At 26.5% G+C, this 13,407-nt stretch overlaps 1 protein-coding gene across 1 annotated transcript in view; it reads left to right on the top strand.

The window, feature by feature from the left end:
- Positions 1-13,407, top strand: part of LOC125825796 (mechanosensitive ion channel protein 10-like) — a 676,215-nt gene that overhangs the window by 517,740 nt on the left and 145,068 nt on the right. The gene's annotated exons all lie outside the window — the stretch shown is intronic.

Below are 13,407 nucleotides of genomic sequence, written 5' to 3'. Positions count from 1 at the left end.
TAGGTTTTTTCTATTCCCCTAAACCCAAGATACATGAGAAATAACTGAATAGGCTCAACTACTAAAATGAAGACTTTTGCATTTGAAATTCGTTAAAAGAAAAAATCTGACTTTTGCATTTGAAATTTATATAACAAAGCTTTACATAAGATTCGAGAAAAAACTGCCAAAATCACCATTTCCTAAAGTCAAATGCAACAGCAAGCAAATGTACAAGAAAGTTTAACTTCACCATAGCAAGTACGAGAAAAAGCAGAGAGGTGTTGAATGCACAAAACATATAAGGTAATAATTTATTGATGTAGTAGATTTAAGTTCTGGTATAAAGAAAATTGAGAGCCTACACCAATATACAAGTACCAAATACTCATCTATACTAATAGGAACCTAATTGCTGCTCCAAAAATTGGATAGAAAGAGAAGAAAAAAAAAAAACCTTATATCTTGTTTCTCTTGTTCAAAACCAAGCTCTTTTGCACCAAACAATAGAATTTTACAAGTTTTGAGGAGTCAATTTTATAAAAAATACAAGATCCAAGCAAGCAATCTTTGACCTACTTTTTTGGGCTCAAAGATAATAACAATAGCAGGATGTTTGAAAAAAGAAAGTTCCATGAAAACTTGAATAGAAATATGAGATTAAGTTAGTGAAAGAGATGAGACCTTTTGGTTTGGATAATGAAAGATCTGCTGAGTTTTGATGCTGTCTGTGCTGTTTTCTCCCACCGGAAAAAGAATAAATGCTATTACTATTATACTACTAGGAGGAGTAGTTGGTACTTTTGCTTTCTCCAATTCTAAAAAAAAGTTAAAGAGGAAAAAACAAAAAACATGCCTTCAGTAATCACATGTAATACAAAGCAAGTTCCTATACATGCCTCATCACATCCACCTTCTTTTGTTTTTTTCTGGACATTGTTCTTCAATTTTGATATAGTATATGACTACACTACACTAGATCATCCCCACCTAACTTAATTATTAGAATTTATGACTTTCGAGTAAACTTGGAATGATACTATTACTAACTATTGTTCTCTATCTCTAATTACTACTTCTTCACTTTTAAATTGACATATTTATTAAGAAAATAATACTCCAATGGACATACTGAGTTTATCATTTTACCCCTATTAATTATGAAGTGAATAAATTAAAAATTTAAGAGTTTCAAGAAGTTTTACATTTTTCAAAGTAATTAATTGAGGGTATAATAGGTAAAAAAAATTGTCCTTTCTTGATTTGTAAAATTGGACAAGTAATTAAGGACAACTAAAAAATGAAAAATGGACAAATAATTAGGAACATAGTGAGTACTTTATTATTTTAGATTTCATGTTACTTAAGAAATTAAATAAGTTAATTATTATTATTTTAAATTAAGTTTTCAATAAATGAATATAAATTTATTTATTTTAATTAATTAAATTGACTAAAAAATATAAATTAATCATTTAATTTTTCTATATTGGTCAAATTATACTTTCAAGACTAACAACTTTCAAGGATAAAAAAGGAAGAATGGTGTTCTTTTATGTATTACTCTGTCTGTCCAACAATAGTTGTCCACTATACTAAAAATAGTTATCCAACAATACTTGTCCAATTTAGAAAATCAAGAGATAATTTACATTGTGTGTCTATTTTACCATTGCTATTAATTACTAATACATTTTTCAAAACATTAAATTTAATAAAGTCAAAGGATAATATAGTAATATTACCCCTATTATTTATTGTTTCTTAAATGATGTGTCAAGTCAATAGTAAACAACTATTGTTGGACAAAGAAAGTAGTTTTGTGAAACGTCAAATATTAAGGAACATTTATTTTTAGTAACTGCAACATGTAAATAGGAACGGAAGGAGTACTAATTTTGGCTAAGTAAAATGAGATGGAAGGAGTAATTTTAACTATAAATCTCCCACTAATTCGTATTATAAGTAAATTGTTGTAGTATGACATATTTTTTAAAAAAATAATTAAAGATATAAATGAAAGATAATTTTTCACTATTACTTTTTTGATTATTTTTAAATTATCCTCTTGGAATGGGTAAAGTATAAGAAGTTAAGAACCTCATTAAATGAAATTATGAATAATTCATTTATTTTGGACTATGAAAAAAAGTAGCAATTCACTTACGGCTCCTTTAGAATGAGGGATAATGAATAATTAATCTTCAGATTAATTTTATGATAGATTTATCCCATATTTGATTGGGATAAAAGTACAGGATAATTTATTTTGAAATTCAGAAATTGTAATGTCATTTTAATTTCATATTGAAAACGAAATAACAATTTTAAAATAACTAATCACAAATTAATTAATCTTTAAGTTACTTGTTCCTTAATCAAAAGGAGACTTTAATATGGACTAAAGAGAGTAAGAAACAGTCCCTTTATGGAATAACTTGTTGGTACACTAATAAATTATGAGATAGAATTGATTGAGGTGTGCTGCAAACTAATCAACACACCATGTCATAAGAAGTTTACCTCTTCATTTTTTCATTTTATATGTTACACGACAAACAAGTATGGCTTAGTGGTAAAAAAAACATACAATTTTTTTAATATAAAAATGGACCAGGAGTATGAAAAATAAACTTAATAATACCTAACTTTTGTGCTTAATTTAATAATGCAAACTGTTCAAGAGAGGGGGAAAAAGAAGATTCATTTAAGTTGAGTAGGAAGGAAGATAAGAGTTTTGGAAGAAACATAGCTACCCAATTAAACCCACATTGAAAATGAAACAAGACTTTATTATAATTTGTCTTGATGAGGGAGAAAAAGGGGTTCCCAACTTCTAAAAAGAAAAACTTAGGTGCTCCAAACAAGATAAATTGATAATCCCAATTGTTTAATTCTACAAGTAGTTAACACTTTTAAGGGGTCGTTTGTTCGCTGATTTAGAGTTATGCAAATATTATTAGTAGGATAGATATTAGTTATGTAAAATTAATTATTTATATATTAGTTATTTTGATTCATAATTTATTTTGAAAAGGGAGTATATGTTTTAGTTGTATGAAATAGTTTAATTATCAAGCAAACATCGTACCATTTTTATACATATTTAAAATTATATAAAAAGTGTGACTGGTTATACCAAATTTAATATTGGAGAAATTCACTTCCTAACCAATCACCAAACAATCCCTTAAGGTTTTCCATATCTCTCTTATTTTTCTTTTCTTTTTTTAAATTTTTTTAATCCAGTGTCTGATACTTATATTAGATCCCGATTAATTTGAATTCGCTCCGTGCAGGGCTCCATCGAGGGGAAAACACTCATTATCAAGAATTTTTTCATACCTCAGACTTGAACCCGAGACCTCTGACTACAGATTGAATATCCTCATCCGCTGCCAGGGACGGATTTAAGTACACCTAAGGTGTGTCACGTGACACGGCTTCGTCGAATTGTTTTACGGAATATACCTATTTAAAAGAATAAAAAAAACTAATAGATAAAAGAATTAAAAGGACACCCCTTCTAACATAGTGCTCTTAGCTCAGGTGGTAGAGGCGCTGTAAATAAAGCTCAGCGTCTTGAGTTCGATTCGATCCCCACAGGGTGTGTTCTTTTATCCTTTTTTTTTTCATGTTTCATTTTTTTCCTTAAATTTATTAATTTTTTGTTTTAAATTCAAAACAATTCATTAAAAACCTACTGACCCACTCTAATTCATTCAAAATCTAACTATTCTTTTTTATTTTTAGAATTAAAATAAAACTCAAAATCTTTGAGTCCTTCATCAATTAGAATTATAGTTAAATAGTTAGATAAAAATTGTGTCGACTCCTATCCTTATATTTGTATATTTCTGACTTGTGAGTTTTTTCAATTTTCTTTTGATTCTTGTTCATCAGTCATTGTTATTCTGTATCTCGAATCTCCACATCATGTTAGTATTTTCTTGCTATTCTATTTTTTTTATTATATGCTTGAATTTTTATTTTTATTTGTTCATAATAATAATTTTATTAATCATTTATTTGCAATACAATTGGTTGAACAATGTTGTATAAAACTTTATTTAATAATATGAAGATGTTCATGTTTTAATTTAAAATTTTAAAATATTATCTAATTTAAAGAGTAGACAATTTTTTAAAATTTTTTAATTTAATCAAAATTTTATATTTTTAAGAAAAAAATATTTTTTCATAAAGTTCACTATTAATGGGACCTCAAGTTTTGGAGGCCTAAAACAAAACCTTCATTAATTTTCTTCTTGAGTTATTCTAGTCCCTTTTAATGGTGACACCGCTTAGTAAAAATCTTGCGTACGCCACTATCCGTTGCACCATATATATTAGTGGTAGGTTTACCATGTTTCAATCTTGAACTATAGTCACCCACTAAAATTAACAATTCTTGCAAACTCAAGCATCAAAATACTCTCCTTGTTCACTTTTACTTGTTATATTTAAATTTGGTATGCCATTAAAAATATAATTGTCATGGTTATTTTACTTCCCTATCTCTGATGTTTAATATTAGGTCTTTAAAAATGATTTAGAAAATAAGTAATTAATGCTAACTAAAAATTAAAAATAATTTTTTTTAAATATATTAAAAATAATAAACAAAATTGAAAATTTATTTTTGATTTTTATCAAAAAAAAAAAAAAAAAAACTATATAAGTGTACAGAGAGAGTACAACTTTTTTTTTCTTCTAGTAGGTAGTGTTCCTTTTCAAGAAAAACCATACAAACTATAAATTTAAAAAGACATAAATATCAATGAAGTTGCATTCACGCTAGACTACGTCAGCTCACAGAGGAAACTATAAAATATAGTACGTACCATTTTTTATTTTTGTAGTATATAGAATAATTACATCTCAACATATGACAGCATATATTTGGCTTGCGGCCAGCAAAAATTCTCAAAAAAAATAAAAATGAGAAGGAAAAAAAATTAAAAATAAAAGCACGAGATGAGTTATTTGATATTTCAAATCAATATTCTTTTTATTAACTAGAAGAATCTATTGTTGTCCTCAGAATTCGAACATAAATTATCATTCTTGTGCATTATGACCAATAACAACTATATGAAAGAAAAAAACACATAATCCATCATGTGTTTTGTTTTAATATATACTAATATTGTTTGTTTTTTAGTTGTTTATGAGGTGGTTTTATTTATTAATTAAAAGTTAAAACTAAACAAGAATGCTAAAAGGTCTTAAAGGAAATACACTTACTTTCAATTAAAATTAATAATATATAATACAGACAATAGAAGCATCTTATCTTAACAAATGTTTGAAAATGCAAAAAGTTTTTTCTTAGAGAATAAGAGTGATCCATCTCCTTTTAAACTTACTTTACACTTTGGACCAGTGAAGTCTTTTCTTTTCTCATATATATATATATAATATTTAGGATCATAAAATTAAAAAAAAATTATTTTCTTAAACTCTGCCAAATCAAATTAGATTATAATCCTCTATTTCAAAAAGAATAATCTAATTTGATTTCGCATAGAGTTTAAGAAAATAAAGATTTTTTAATTTTATGATCCTAAATTAAATTTATGTCAATTGTATCAAAATGTCTTTTAATCTTGTGATCTTAAACATGTCACGTGAAAAGCGAAATTAAAATGTAACCAAAAAAAGAAAGGGACAAATTATTAATGATCTGGGACTCTTGAATCATTATATTCGACTTTCTAGAGTCAATTTGACTAATTTTCAAAGCAAAATTAAATTAGATTAATTTAATATTTCAAAATTAAAGGTAGGCTCAAGCTAAGATTCTGCTCGTGAGCATATTGGTACAAGTCTGACTGTAAAATTGATTGATCGAACAGAGATAAAAATTTGTCATAGTGATTCAAGAGTCCCGGATCATTATATGAAAAGTACTACAAAAATTTCAATTTTTCTCAGATTAATTTGATGAAAAAATACATTTTAAAACATTGAACAAAATTCATATTATTTGACTCTCAAAAATAAAATCTTTTAACGAGTATTTTCTTGTCATCCTTGTTCCCTTTTAACCACCTGTCTTAAAAGATCATGAGATCGCTACAATTAAGTAGAATAAACTTGCACTAATGTACTTGTTAATTCTTGAAAATTTATTATGGCAATATAAAAAGGGTGAGCATAACAGTCCAAATTTGATCTTATCAACTCCTAACAAACTTATTAATTAAAGTACATCAAACTATTAAAGAATGGGATTAGTTTAATTGTCCTTTATTAGTTCTCAATGGCTGCCAGATTAAAGTATCTTATACTAATTATTGTCGTGATGCTAGAATATGAATTTTAATCAGATGAAGGCCAAGTGTATGGTTATCAAAAATATTTCAAAGTCAAAAGATGCCTTAAATGATAGAGCTAATGACGTGCCTATTAACAACAATAAAAAATAATGTGTGTCACACTACACTATCAAATTAACGTTAATCTTTTATTAATAATAATAATAATTACATCTAATGAGTCAGAATATATTCCATCAAAGAACTCACTTAAATTGGGAAATTTCTTTTAAGAAAATCGACGTTTTATATCATGTTTAATTAATTTTTCATAGTTGAGCACACAATCCACTAAATTTAACTATTAAATATTTTTTCTAAAATTTAAAACCAAAGTGACGTTCATATTCACTAAATCTAAACTATACCCGAGCTATTTTAATGTTGTTTTTGATTTTTCACCCAGTGTCTGGAGTGGCTTTACAGCTTTGAAAAAAAAATTGCCTTAGGCGCCAAAATTTGAGGGGCCTCATTTTAAAAAAAAAAAAATAGGTTATAAGTATTATTTTTTAAAAAAAATATTGAATATTATTTGTAGAAAATAAAAACTTTTCATAAAAGAGAAAAGAAGTAATATAAGTTTAACAAATTATGAATATTATGTCTCAAGAAAGATAAAATAATGGACTATAATAAACTTCATAAAAAATATATATTCAAATTTAAGGCCTCCATTCGGATTTGGCTTTAGGCCACCGATTTATTAGAGCCGCCCCTAATTGCAAGGCCCATTCGAGGTGACGCTCCCAACGTGATTTTCTCCATACCCAAAGCTCAAACCTAAAATCTTTAATTAAGGATGAAGCAGTTCCACCACTGCACCACAATCTATGTTGGTAGCCAATTTCTTCTCCTGTGAAAGAACCCCAATGTTTTCATATCCCTCACCTTCAATCACCCCCAATTTTTGCTCTACATATAAAATCTCGAAGAGAATCAATTATTTTACTGAATATTCTCCTTGACCCATCCTAATTTTAGCTCTTGAAATATAAACTTGATTTTTGAAAAGATGACTATAATTGTGTCTGTTTATCCAAAAGAAAGTATTTTCCAAACTTAAGGCCTCATTTGTGTTCAATAAGATTAAGACGTCTGAATTTCAATGCACGTTTGAATGCAATTCTAGTTTTACTCCATATCTTTAATGCGTCTTGCTTGTTGAAAGGTTCCATTACAACTAATAAAAAGAAATGGCGATGTATGTTTAATGTTTGGAGCTAGTGTGAAAGGGTTTTTTGTGTCTTTATAGATTTAACTAGTTCTGTGAACGTGCCTTGCACATTTTACCCCTATTATTATATTAAATTTATGCAATCCTAACACATATTTCTAATATCTTTATCTTATTGTGTGACACCAAGCTTGTCCATTGAGTCTATGTAACCTACAAACTTATGCAATAATAAATTTTATAAAATTGCTTCAGAAAAACTTTATTTATAATCAGTTGAAGGTGTCATTACAGGTTTATTTCAAAAAGCATATAATTCAGAATATGAAAGGCTAAATGTGAAAAATGAAAAAAATAAGAAGATAATATTAATGAGTAATAAAGTACTATAATGTAAGTTTTGGAAGATTGAAAAGAATGCAGGAGAGTTTAAAGATATTCATTTGAATAAATTACCTACAATTTAAAGCTAATATAATAAAGGTTAGTAATTTAAGATAACTTTCTAATATATAATATATTAATTGTCAGTATTGATTTGATTTTAAAAGTTAGTAAAAAGTAATATTTTAATTAAGAAATAGAGACGAATATTTTCGTAATTCAATTTTAAATTCAAAACTTTTCACTTTTACCATAAAAAAATACTTGTAATATCAACCCAATTAACACGAAAAGCAATAAGAATATAAGATGAACTTGTCATCATATTATTCAAAATGAAAAAAAAATTAAACAAAGCAATATATTAATAACAATAGAAAAGAATGACCAATAGATAAAAAATTACATAAGAATTTTAAGATGATGAAACATAAAAGTGCAGTGGAATGACATTTTATGTCCAATTTATAAATAAAGAAATTGTGTACATTAAAAGTTGTGAATATATATACATAATTTTCCTTTGTATAGCTAAAACACACATCAACTTCTATGTTTAAGAGTATATATATATATATATGGGGAACTTTCACATATAGACACTCAAAAATAGCCTAATTACTCTCCATAGCTATAGTTTGATAATTACAATTTGTAGCTACATGTTATATGGAGGAGAGAGGCGAGCGAGACTGGGAGATTGAGGAGAGAGGCGAGAGAGAGGGGGCAAAGAGTGGGAGAAAGGTGAATTGTATATGTATATAGGTTAGATAATTGTATATTATACATATGTATTTGTATATATGGCAAGCAAGATTGGGAGAGTGAGGAGAGAGGCGAGCGAGATTGGGAGAGGGAGGAGAGAGGCGAGCGAGAGAGGGCAGAGAGTGGGAGAGAGATGAATTGTATATGTATATAGGTTATATAATTGTATATTATACATGTGCATTGTATATATGGCAAGCGAGATTGGGAGAGGGAGGAGAGAGGCGAGCGAGAGAGGGCAAAGAGTGGGAGAGAGGTGAATTATATATGTATATAGGTTAGATAATTGTATATTATACATATGTATTTGTATATTCAGGCGAATTATACATATACAAACGTGGCTAATTATACAAACTTGAAGTCAACCCGCATAATTAATGTATAATGTTAGTCGTGAGTGGTAATTATAGCAAACTATAGTTATGATGAGTAATTAAGTAATATAAGTTTGCTTAACCGAGTAATTTTCCCAATATATATATATGATTTTTATGTCATTAGAAGTGTGTACATATATATATATATATATATATATATATATATATATATATATATGATATACAACAAAGATATATCATTAAAAGTGTGTATGTATATATGATATATAATTTTCTAAAAGAATATATAAAAATCACCCAACATATATATTTAAGAGATAATATTACAGGTTTTAAAGCTATTTTTAAAATATTTTTGCTTATAACAATTTAATTACGGGTTATAATAGATCACATTTATTTAAAAATCAATTAAAATTTTACTTTATTAAATAAATAGTATTTAATTATTTTACATTTATTATTAAATGATATAAATAAATAATCTATCATAATTATCTTTTACACATTTATAGGAAATTTACCTTGATTCTTGTTCCTTTTTTACTTTTACATGTCAAACCCCCCTAATGTCACCACGCCTCTTCTAGTCAGTAACACACCACTCCAACGTTCAAAAAGTAAAATTTTCCGTTGTAACAATTACTCATTCCTCTTTCACCTCATCAATCATCTTCCATTCAAACAGTTTCTACATCTCAATATCACCTCCTAAATCAGAAAATATTCATTCTACAATCAGAAAGAAATGACGATTTCACAATACTAAGAATCAAGTTTTCAAGATTTTCATTAAAACATGTCGAAGAAATCAGAGCATACTTCTAGAAAGAGTCCCAGATTAGTAGAAGCGAGTTCTATTGTTGGAATAGAGCCTCCAACGTTTAACATATTGACTCAAACGCCACCGCATAACAAGAATGCAACTCCAGCGAAAAAGGTTGGTACTTCTCAAAATAAGAAGCAGATTACATGAAAGAAGAAGAAAACTCAGTTTATTTATGAAGGAGGCTTCGAAAATTCCAATATCAAAAAAGGGCAAAAAAGTGGTTAGGGTAAATATTTAATTTAATTTAATTTATTTTCCAATAATTAAATTTAGTAGAATTTTTGTTATAATAGTTTATTTATGCATATTATTTGTGGCATGAATTTTGTTTTAATGTTTGACATGAAATTGTTGTGATATAGGCATACATATGTATAGTTACTATCATGGAATTGATATTAATTTGGTTATTATTTTTATTAAAAGAGGTATGAAGCATGTTTAAGATTGGTATGAATCTGACTTAATATTGGTTTATGAATGTGGTATGCAGCATGTTTAATATTTGTATGAAACTTATTTAATTTTGGTATGAACTTGGTATATCTTTTAGCAGGAAAGTTATCATTTAAAATCTCTTATTATGTCTATGAATGTGGAATGAAACATGACTAATATTGGTATGAAAATGTCTTAATATTGATTTAGGAATGTGGTATGCAATATGTTTTAACATTGGTATGAAACTGATTTAATTTTGGTATGAAATTGATACACCTTTTAGCAGGGAAGTTATTATTCAAAATCTCTCATATCTGTATATGAATGTGGTATGAAACAAGAATAATATTGGTATGAAACTGTCTTAATATTTGTATGAAGTTTGTCATCTAACTAATATTTGTATATGAATGTGGTATGAAACAAGAATAATATTAGTATGAAACTGTCTTAATATTTGTATGAAGTTTGTCATCTAACTAATATCTGTATATGAATGTGGTATGAAACAAGAATAATATTGATATGAAACTGTCTTAATACTTGAAGTCATGCATCTGACAAATGTGCCTCAACAAGAGTCAAGTTCAAAGTATGTATTTCTATCTTTTAGTGATTTCATCATAAAAATTAATTCACTTTATTTCTTAAAATTATTTTTCTTTCATTTTTGTTTCAGTGATTGTGGTATGTACACATGTTTATTTGCTGAATACATCTGCAATTGAGTTTTTAATATGGGTTCCATTGATATCGATGCAAAGTATCATCGTCAAAGGTACGCCACAATCATATGGCAGTATGGAAAAACAAAGAACGATGATGGTGCGATTAGTGAGAGTGAAGTAACTGGAACTGTTGCTAGCAAATTTGGTGGACCCCGCATAGCAAAATAACATGCTCGGATACCAGCAATTGTCCTACACCAAGACCACGAAAATCTAATTTGAGATAGTTGATTGGAGCTTAGACTCTTAAGTATTATAAGTTTTTTTAAGTTTTGGATGATATATATTTGTTTTTTCCTACTGTTTTAAGTTTTGGATGATATATAATATTCACAGTTTTCTTCCAACTATATATAATATGCACTGTTTTCTCAAGTTGGATACTAACAATACACAATTTGGATATCAACATTTTTATTGGACTTTAGTTTGAAAAGAACCTCATAAACATAGTACCAAATAATTCATATTCATGGTTAAACTTAACATATGAATTACAGATTGTTAACATTAAACAATTTTAGTTTTGGATATTAATTGGAAACCAAATGAACAACAATTTAGATTACATGAAATACGAGTGCCATAAAACTGTTATTCAATTTGTATAAAATTAGTATCCAATTCATATATGATTTTTTTTTTACTTCATAATGATCTAAGACAAAAACTAAAAAAATAAAAAAATGTATGAAGTTGGTATCCAACCTGTATGAATATTCGAAGAAATGAATCTGATAATGTAAAACAAAAGAAGAAAATCTAGTTTTTGAAATACAAAAAAAAAAATCAAGGAGAGAGAAAATTTTGAATAAAAAAAGAAATCCGATTTTTGAAATACTTTTAACTGATTAGAGTAAAAAAAGGAAAACAAATATTTGTATTTTGTTTTGAATCTTCTAAATTTATGGCAATTATGAATTATCATTAATATATTCAAATTAATTACTACAATTAACTCCGTTTTTTATTTTATTTTTTATTTTTTTAAAATCATTTTTTATTATTATTTTAAAACTTTTTTTTAATAAACTGTTATAACTTGAAATTTTTTATTGTTACAACTTGAAAGTTTTATTATACTGTCATAACTTGAAATTATTAGTCTTATATATGTCATTTATAAATTTTTCACTTTTTCGTTTGATATATATATATTGTGTTCTTCCTTCCTTTAAGATAAGAGTTGAGTTTCTAAGATTTTATTCATAAAGGAAAAAATATATAGTGTGTTTACAATAATAAATTTTATATTCAACAAATATATAAATATTATAAAAGTGAAACTGTAAATAACTAAACAATAAAGTAGAATACTGCTATATGAGCTCAAGGGAAGTTAGTAATTGAACATGTTTTTGAAATCTCAAATAAGTATCTTTGTGATATACTGCTTCTTTATTTTCTTTGCACTATTATTATTGAATTCCTTTTGAAACTTAAGAAATAAAATGTAAGTTAAGGCAAAAATGTATATAGTAGTTTTATGCAAGTTTTTTGGGAGAAAAATAAAGAAACATCAATTCTTCTTTTTAATTGTATCGCAAGAAAAATATTATGCACATTTTGTGTTTATATATTATTATTTCATTTTTATTTTTTTTTGTAATTTTTCTTTATCTATTTGGTCTAAACGGATGTATGCATTTCATCAATTTAAAATAAATAAAAGGAAAGTACTAATAATTTGCTCAAAATTATTTTAACTAAATGTTACATCATGTTACATAGAAAACGAAAGCTTTACATTCTTATTGAATTACTACATATTAGAAGAGGCTACAAGCAGGCAACACTTCGTCAATATGCCTTGACTACTTGTATGTCAGGAGTAATATGATAATTTTAATATTTTTGTTTTGTTACTTTATATAGATAAAAAAATTATGTAAAAAGTATTATAAATCGCAATAATAATATCTTAAAATATTTATAAACATATAAAAGTTTCCGTTAACTTTCAAAATTCCATCTATACCACATAAATTGAGCTAAAGAGGGAAATATATATTATGTAAAATACAGTAAATATACAAGAAATCACAAAAATTACAAGTTAAATATCAAAAAGAACTTGGTTACCAAAAAAAAAAAAAACTTGTAAAAATACATTAAAAAAAATACTATAAATCATAACAATTAGCAACTTAAAATATCTAATATATATAATTTGGTTGACTCTCAAATTCACCTGTATCACTTAAATTGAGACAAAAAGAGTAACATATATCATGTAAAAATTACGTAAAACGTATTATAAATGGTAATAATTATGTTGCAATTAAAAAATTAATAGACTTCAGATTTCATATATATCACATAAATTGAAACAGAAAAAGTAAGATATATTGGGGCCCGTGCTTGCAAGGACCTTGTATCTAGTGTCATATATACAAGTCATAAATATAACATGGGAACTTTCGCAAATAGCCACAATAATAAACTT

The sequence above is a fragment of the Solanum verrucosum genome, unplaced genomic scaffold (assembly GCF_900185275.1).
Source record: "Solanum verrucosum unplaced genomic scaffold, falcon-dt-bn FXZP01000247.1, whole genome shotgun sequence".
NCBI lineage: Eukaryota > Viridiplantae > Streptophyta > Magnoliopsida > Solanales > Solanaceae > Solanum > Solanum verrucosum.
Note: the sequence above shows the minus strand (reverse complement) of the source record. Positions and strands in the feature narration are given on the sequence as shown.